Source organism: Arachis hypogaea, chromosome 7 (assembly GCF_003086295.3).
Source record: "Arachis hypogaea cultivar Tifrunner chromosome 7, arahy.Tifrunner.gnm2.J5K5, whole genome shotgun sequence".
NCBI lineage: Eukaryota > Viridiplantae > Streptophyta > Magnoliopsida > Fabales > Fabaceae > Arachis > Arachis hypogaea.
In genome coordinates, this window is record NC_092042.1 from 35,453,678 (window position 1) to 35,463,378 (window position 9,701).

General features: G+C 30.9%; 1 pseudogene; it reads right to left on the reverse strand.

The window, feature by feature from the left end:
• Positions 1–2,969: 2,969 nt before the first annotated feature.
• On the reverse strand, positions 2,970–5,664 carry LOC112701373 (dolichol-phosphate mannosyltransferase subunit 1-like; annotated as a pseudogene).
• Between the last annotated feature and the right edge of the window lie 4,037 nt (positions 5,665–9,701).

Here is a 9,701-nt window from a genome sequence, read left to right on the forward strand (position 1 = left end):
ACACACAAACTCATAGTAAAGTCCAGAAAAGTGAATTTTAGCTAAAAACTAATAAAAATATACTAAAAACTAACTAAATTATACTAAAAACAATGCCAAAAAGCATACAAATTATCCGCTCATCAATGCCTCCAGACGATTAGCCGTGCGACTGACAACCGCATAGGATCATTTTCCCGAGAGGATGAAAGTAGCCACAGTTGATGGTGAACCCCTATACAAAGCTTGCCATGGAAAGGAGTAAGAAGGATTGAGTAGAAGCAGTAGGAGAGCAGGCGTCCTTGGGCTCCACAGTATCTCCATCCGCTTATCTGAAATTCCCACCAATGAATCTGCATAAGTATTCTATCCCTTTTATTATTCCTTTTTATTATTTATTCCAATAATCACAATTACCCTTTAATCTGCCTGACTGAGATTTACAAGGTGACCATAGCTTGCTTCATACCAACAATCTCTGTGGATTCGACCCTTACTCACGTAAGGTTTATTACTTGGACGACCCAGTACACTTGCTGGTTAGTTGAACGGAGTTATGAATTCAACCAGTGCCATAATAAAGCTTTCATCTCAAAATAGTTAGAACATGGATCACAATTTCGTCCACCAGGTAGCTGTGCCTGGTATTTTTCATCCGAGACAAGAAATCCGACAGTTGATTAGCCGTGCAAAAACTGTAGCTGGACCATTTTCACTGAGAGGATCCTACAGCTTGCCATGGAAGGGAGCACGAATGATTGGATGAAGGCAATAGGAAAGCAGAGTTTCAGAGGCAACAAAGCATCTCCAAATGCTTATCTGAAATTCCCACCAATGAATTACATAAGTATCTCTATCTTATTTTATGTTTTATTTATCTTTTAAATTACCAAAACCTGATAACCATTTGAATCCGCCTGACTGAGATCTACAAGGATGACCATAGCTTGCTTCAAGCCGACAATCTCCGTGGGATCGATCCTTACTCACATAAAGTATTACTTGGATGACTTAGTGCACTTGCTGGTTAGTTGCAACGGAGTTGTGAGAAGTGTGAATCACGATTCCGTGCACCAAGTTTTTGGTGCCGTTGCCGGGGATTGTTTGAGTTTGGATAACTGACGGTTCATCTTATTGCTTAGATTGGGTAATTTTATTTTATGTTTAAGCTTCCTTTTATTTTTATTTTTATTTTTGAAAAAAAATAAAAAAATAAAAATACAAAAATACAAAAAAATTTAATAAAATCATAAAACAAAAATTTTTTGTGTTTCTTGTTTGAGTCTAGTGTTAAATTTAAAGTTTGGTGTCAATTGCATGCTTTAATTTTTCTTAATTTTCGAAAACATATGCATTGTGTTCTTCCTTGATCTTCAAGTTGTTCTTGATGATTTTCCTTGTTCTGATCTTTAAATTCTCCTGTTTTGTGTCTTTTCTTGTTTTTCATATGCATCTTCAAAATCATAGTGTCTAAACATTAAAAATTTCTAAGTTTGGTGTGTTGCATATCTTTCTTTTCTTAAAAATTTTCAAAAATATGTTCTTGATGTTCATCATGATCTTCAAAGTTTTCTTGGTGTTCATCTTGACATTCAAAGTGTTCTTGCATGCATTACTTGTTCTGATCTTCATTTTTCATGTTTTGTGTCATTTTGTTATTTTTCTCTCTCCTCATTAAAAATTAAAAAAAATATCTTTTCAAGTAAATAATACAGAGAAATGAAGATTCAGAACGTAAAGCAGATGAATCACAGAGAAAAAGCTGGGCATTTAGAAAAACGCCCAGTAAAGAAGGATTTCTGGCGTTTAACGCCAGCCAGGGTATCTGGCTAGGTTTTAAACGCCCAAAGAGGTAGCAAAGTGGGCGTTAAACGCCCAAAGAGGTAGCATCCTGGGCGTTTAACGCAGGATGACATAGGGGAGGTAATTTCGTTTCAAATTCAAATTTTTTCAATTTTTTATGTTTTAATTCATAATTTTAAAATCTTATCTTTCTTTTCTAATGTTTTTGAAAATTTTAAAACCAATTTTTCAAAAAAATATTTTTCTTAAATTTATTTTATATTTTTAAAAATCCTTGCTAGCAATTAATGCTTTGATTCAAAAAAAAATTTCAAGTTTATTACTTTCTTATTAAGAAAGGTTCAAACTTTAAATTCTAGAATCATATCTTTAGTTTCTTGTTAGTCAAGTCATCAATTTTAAAAATCAAATCTTTTTAATTTGTTTTTCAATCATATCTTTTCAATCATATCTTTTTCAATCAAATCTTTTTCAATCATATCTTTTTAAATTCTAATTTCAAAATCTCTTTCTAACTTCTTATCTTTTCAAAATTTATTATTTCTTATCTCTCCCCTCTAATTTTCAAAAATCACACTACAAGAAAACCAGGATCTTGCTACGCTTTTAAAGCGTGGCGAAAAGTGGAAAAAGCGTAGCGATAGCTTTTTGCCACGCTTTTTAAGCAACCGGCACGCTTTTGAAAGGGTCACAGTTGCTAGCGTGCCGGTTGCTCTATCGCCACGCTTGTGGTGACCTATGGCCACGTTTTTTTGTCGCCACGCTTTAAAGTGTGGCCAAAAGTAACTGTTGTACGAAATAGCTACACTTTTAAAACGTGGCGAAAAGTTTGTTCAAGTTTAATTTTTTTTAATCTTTATAATAAAACCTAATAAAATTCATAGATAATATAAAATTTAGACAATATAAAACCTTCATAACAATTTTAATTACTATTAACAATATAAAACCTACTATTAACATAAACTTGTACACCAAATATAGTGGTTAATCACATGACAAGATCTAACAAAAAATCAAAGTGATAACAACTACCCGTGAATTTGTAATACATGCATTACAATTCCAACAACTATTACATTATATACTTCCTTTAAAAACTACAAAATACACATTAAAAACTACAAAATACGCTTCCCTCTTGTGATGTCTTGCTGGTCATCTGAGATATCATAGGCCAACCCTTTCTATCTGTCTTTATCTGTCTGCTTGTCTTCATCGATCACCACAATCTTGAATCTTTCGAAGGAAACCTTGCTGCTACTGGGGATTCTTGATATAACCTTCTTCAAGCTACTTTCGAAGAAAGCTGATGAACTGGGAACTGATGAAGCCACATCTCCAAAACCATTCAAACTCACCTGCAACGTAAAATTACATTATTCTCTTGTTATTTAATAGTTACTACTCTATTCAAAACTGTAATAAAGTTTTTTTAACTATATAAGAAATCATGAACCACATCTAGATATATTAATAACTCACAAATTAATGACAAACGAGACAATGATTGCAGAACCTAACCTGAACCTCAAGTTACCATCATGAGAGAAGTTTCATATGTAGATTAAATGTGAAATTTTGTAGCATCATAGTTTTAACTAATTAAATGCTTTACTTCGCTGTATTGAACTGCCGACAATGTTTATAACTAGTGGTAAGCAAATAATATAACTCACAAAAAAGAGTAAGATCAATAGAAAATAATAGAGCTAATCCTGAGAAGAATTCCAACGTCCAGACAATTCAATGCTATTAGAAAATTTTCTTTTATGAGTTGTTTATGTGTTTGACATCATTCTAAATCTCATGGATAGCTACTGAAGACCAAGACCTATCTAATTTTGTAGGTTAAGGAAAATTTCACAAGGTGACCAAATAAAAGGCACAACTACAGTTGGAACTAGCACTAATAGTGCACTAATTGCCTCAAAACAAAGCACATACTTGTATGTTGTATATAAATGATTAATGCTAATATGCATCTAAATAATGAGCTATGGACTAATGAAAGTCAACAAAACAACTAGGTTAACCGTTAAAATTATAAACATCATTATGTAAATGTACCTCTTCAATATGATATCCTTTTCTGGATGCTCTGACTATCATCTCCATTTGAAAGACATATCCCTTACTAAGGCAGCAACTAATGATGTCTTCAAGCATAAACTTCCTATAAAGTCTACCAAGACCAAGAATAAATTGATTTCAAATCGTGGAAGCAAGGCAGAAACTTACTATTAACAATGTATTTAATACAAAGTATCAAGATCAATACCTAAATGATTCTGTCAAATCTGAGACACCAGGCTATAAAAATGTTTGAGCAATAACATTTGCTCCCCTTCTTGTTAGTTTGCACATAAGATTCCCTCCGTGCACACCACCACCTTTAACATAACAAGTGCCAGTAATTATATCTGCTCTAGCTTCCATTTGCTTGCTGAAAAACCTGAGAGATTAATGGTGATAGGTGTTCATATAAAGATGGCATAGGCAGTTAACGAGAATGTGAGAAATGACTTATTGAAAGTTTCTCTTACCTAATGAATTTTGGCAAATATTTTGGCTACAGAAGAACTAAACAGATCAGACAAAGAAAAATAAATAAATAAGAAGAGGTTAACATAATTCTGCTACTAATAATTCTCTAAACTAAAAATGAAGTTCATCTAATTCTTCTCTTATTTTTCATTATTTGTTCCAAATTTAATCACAAATAATAACTACAATCTGTCATTTACATGTTAACAGCAAAACTTACATGGTGTGACAGATCAGCATCCATGATGACAACAAAATTTCCAGATGCATGCTTCATGCCATGAATATAAGCAATTCCTGTACATGAATTGTATCAAAGGCCAATACAATCAAAATCATTTAGCAAAAGTATCAGGTATATACCCAAACCTAGCTTCTTAGGTCTCAGCAGGGATGAACATGTTCCCTTGGTTCATCAGAACCACCTTGTTCACCTCCACCTCCGTCGACACTATCACACTGCTTCCCAATATCCTTGTCTTGAACACATTTCCATACCTACAAACATTTCAATTTCCTTTCTAACTTAATTATTGAAGCTTAAATAAACTCGACAAGTTCTTAATTAAAGACAAAAAAGAGAAAAAAGCTTAAATAGTTAATACTGCAAGTCAAAATAAATAAAGAAACTGAATTTAGTGTCACCAAATATTTGGTTAAATAAACTAAAACTGAATCTGCTTAAATGCTGCATTTATATGGCCTGGTTTTATACTCAAAATCACAAACCAAACCACACATTTCTCCTTTTTGTAAGCAAAACAAAGAAATTTAACTGCAATTTGGTTCAGCTTTGTTCTGATCTTTGCTACGGATGGAAAATGACACTCAGTAAGGTTAACCCAATTACATGCTCTGAATTAAGACATTACATGTAATTGTTCTGCTTGATATATGTGTAAAGCATTCAACAATTTCATGGATACAAGATGCTACCTACCAATGTATAGGAAAGCGAGAAATACCAAAGGAGGATGACACTCACATTTAAATCTATTGAGCACAATGGGGAATTATGGCTAGAGAACTGAAATACCAAAGGAGGATGACATATTTTTAAATCTATTGACCTTTGGCTAGCCTCTCTTCCCCTTCCTGCAATACCAAAGAAGAATTAACACTAATACAAGTATTTATATAATAATAAAAAAGTCTTACATCAAGCACACATTCTTTCTCCTTCCTCAGATTCTCTTACCGCTTATCTGCCTCAGAGATGGCAATTAAATGAGCAGATTTTTCTCTTTCAAGAGCATCCTTCACTTCTGTCAAATCTTGATTCAGCTTATTATACTTAGAGCTCCACTCTTTTTTCTCAATCAAGAGAAGCATCATATTATAGTGATACTCGTAAAGCTGGCCCCAAAAAGAGAAAACAAATTAGCTAAAAGAAAATTAACCAAAGTAACCATGAACAACAAACAATGTACACTACTACATATAGATAAAAGTGGACATTTGACCAAAATCCAATTTCCTTAAGCAGTAGAAAAATTGGAAGAAAGTAAAGAAGAAAACACTGGAAAAGGGACATTAAAAAGCTTTATGAATTAATACCCACAAGACAAAGACATACTTGAGAGCTAAATTGCCACAAGCCTAGTTCTTTGGGCAACATAACAAGCTGCCAACCCAAAACCAAAGTTAAAGTTTCAGTGCTCAAACACAGAATTAAGACATCATTTCCAACTAAAAGGATAGCTAATAAAGAAAGAAAGAAATAAATAAAAGTAACATCCAAGAAGGAAAAGAAAAGGGAAAGGAAGGCAACATCGTTTTCAATTGCATTATCCTTTATTTGTAAAAATTGGAGGCATAAAAGATTATTCATTTTTATTTTTTATTTTCTCCTTAAATATTTCCTTTATTCCTTTCTACTTGCATTGTATTTGATAATAGCAATCTGGGCAACATTCAAGTGCAAGTTACATTATAGTTGTACCAAGAAGAATATATAAAATTGACAGAGAAATTTTTACTATACCTACAAGGTTAGAACAACATTTATAGTATAAGACCTTACAGAATGTATTAAAGATATATATTATTGATTCAGTGATTCTCTTAACCATTTTACCCAAGTCAATTTGAATTTAAATTGTTGTTGTTTTTACTCTGTTGCTTTATACGCAAAAGGTTGCATGCTTTTGAGGTCTGATTTCAGTTAATTGTTACATCAGTGACTCAATTGCTATCATCATAATATAATGTGAATGACTTTTTCTTTGCATTGTATTTGTCCAGGATGCCAAAGGAGGATGATTTCACATTACCTCAATGCCACCAATACAGAAAAGTACAATCAGCACCCAAATGGAAGACAACACTAAATGCAGAAGACAACTCTCATTAAGGCTATCTTTCAGATTTTTATTAATGGCTATGAAAACGGGATAAGTAATGAGAAACTCATAGTAACAGTATAGCACCTCCTAATCAGAATTTCATGTAAGAGATTCAAATTATTTTCTTACTAATAAATTGTAAGCATAAATACGCAAAAGACACTTACATAAGGACCTTGAAATTCCTACCACCACCTGCCCAGGGACCAACTCACAGCGAAGGAAGCATTGATGGCCTAAGCAGAGCTTGCGATAGCACACGACAGAGCAGCGACGGTGGCAGATCGTGATGAACTTGAGTTTGAAACACCTGCAAGAAAAGTGATATACCAGAGAGATAGAGAAAGGTCGACGGCGAGACCAGCTGTGAGAGAGGTGAGACTCAGTGAGCTTGAGGGTGAGAGTGGCAAGAAAAGAGCGAAGACTGACGACGGAGGGTGAGACTCAGTGAGCTTGAGGGTTAGGGGTTCTTCGACGAAGACATTGCGAGCGCCGGCAACTGACGACGTTCTTCGCAGAGTGCTGTTAGGGGTTCTTCGTTGCGGTTAGGGGTTGTTCTATTGGGGTTCTTCATCATGGTTAGGGGTTCTTTGTTGTGGTTAGGGGTTCTTCATGAGCATAATGAAGAGAGGGTTAGGGTACGGTGAGGCACAATAAAGACTGCGTTAGGGTTAGCTAGGGTTAATTGTGGGTGTTCATCTTCATGGAGGGCTTTCTGAATTGACCTAGGGTAATTGTAATAATGAAGACCAAGTCTGGAAGAGTAATGTGTAAACAAGTGTAATAACCCGTGCCATGCACGTGATAAGATTGAAATTATAATTTTAAGTTATTTTGTTAAAATTAATTTGAATTATAATAATTTGATTACTAAAAAAAATGATATGTTATGCATTGTTTGTTTTTTTTAATCTAGTGTTTAAGTGTATCAACTTTAAAGTAGTTATTAATCGATTTTAGTAAAATACTTTTTTCAATAAATCAGAAATGTGACCATAAATAACCTAGTAATACTTTTTAGTTTCCACCAATAAATTTTTATATGTTGTTTTACTGTGAAATAAGAACATATCAAAATCAGCTTAGAATAATAAATTATTAGAAAATTCTAATGCACAAAGTTCTCTAATAAATAATAAATAATTTAAAATCACTAACATTTATTTAATACACCATATGCTAATACTAAGAGTATTTTCTAAAAAGATATATTCGTAAAAATAGATATAATATGATTACAAATATAACATAAACAAATATGTTAAATAAAAAGTTAAACCAATATGCTTGCCAATGCCTTTATTAATTTTGCAAATTGGAGAATAAATATATATTTGGTTATTTGGTGATCACATAGATAATTGAATAATTGAATTGTAAATTGATCTTATAGAATGCATCTTATTTTTTCTCATCTCTAAATAAAAAGCAAGAATTAAGTTAAATAAGTAGTAATATATAATGAAAAAGATAAAATATTATGCATATGTGTAGATAATTGTTACAAAACAAAATCTTATTATGAAATATTAAAATTTTACATACTCCAAATCATGAAGATCAACCACAATGTAATGGTTATTTCTTCCAACTTTTTTATCATGATATAAGCTCTTTTTTTCAGGTCAATAATCCAATAATATCTAATTAAAAAAAAGAATTAAAAGTATCAAATTAAGGACAAATAAATGAATAACATAATAAATTACTTATAAATTAAAGAAATTTTACCAATTTATTTTATATTAAACGATAAAACTAACAATATATTAATAAAATGATATACCTTTAAAAAAGTCACAATACAATTTTAAATATTTTCATAATTTAAAACCACTAATATTTATTTAATACACTACATGCTAATACTAAGAGTATTTTCTAAAAAGATATATTCGTAAAAATATATATAATATGATTACTAATATAACATAAAAAAATATGTTAAATAAAAGGTAAACCAATATGCTTACCAATGCCTTTGTTAAATTTTGTAAATTGGAGAATAAGTATGCATTTAGTTGTTTGATGATCACGTAGATAATTGAATAATTGAGTTATAAATTGATCTCAAAGTATGCACTTTATTTTCTCTTATTTCTAAATAAAAGCAAGAATTAAGAGAAATAGGTAGTAATATATAATAAAAAAGATAAAATATTTTGCATATTAATAGATAATTGTTACAAAACAAAATCTCATTGTGAAATATTAAAATTTCACATACTCCAGATCATGAAGATCAACTACAATGTAATGGTCACTTCTTCCTATTTTTGATCATGATATAAGCTCTTCTTTTTCAGTCAAGAATCCAATAACATCTAATTAAAGAAAATTAAAAGTATCAAATTAAAGACAAATAAATAAATAAAATAATAAATTACTTATAAATCAAAAAACTTTTACCAATTTATTTTATATTAAACGATAAAACTAACAATATATTAATAAAAGAATATACCTTTAAAAAAGTTGCAATACAATTTTAAACATTTGCATAAATAAACTATTAAAATTTATATTATCGATAAAATGATGCTATTATATAACTTTTTGGCAAAAATTAAAATAAAAAATAGTTTTGTGTAGATCAATACAAATTAACTACGTACCAAATAAGTTAAATTGTTCATTTTGTTTGTTTCAATACATCAACATGAGTAAGAAAATTGAAATAATTATCAGGAATTTTACAATCATCGACCGTATTTATTATACGTGACTCTTCTTAAAAGTTATTCTACACATGTATACAGTCAGAAGATAAATTTCAGTTGATTTCTCAATCACAAAATCTGAGGTGACATTGACCTTCCCCTCAATCAATTTATTTTTAAACATCTTTGCCAAATAATTCTTGATTGAACAATGAATTTCATCATATTATAAAATAAACTAAATATAAAAACTATTAGCATTTATAAAGCTATTAAATGGCACTGTCTTTAATTGCAAGGATTTACTTATCAAATAAATATAAAATACGAACAAAAAATATTTATAAATTGAACCTAGCATCACTTG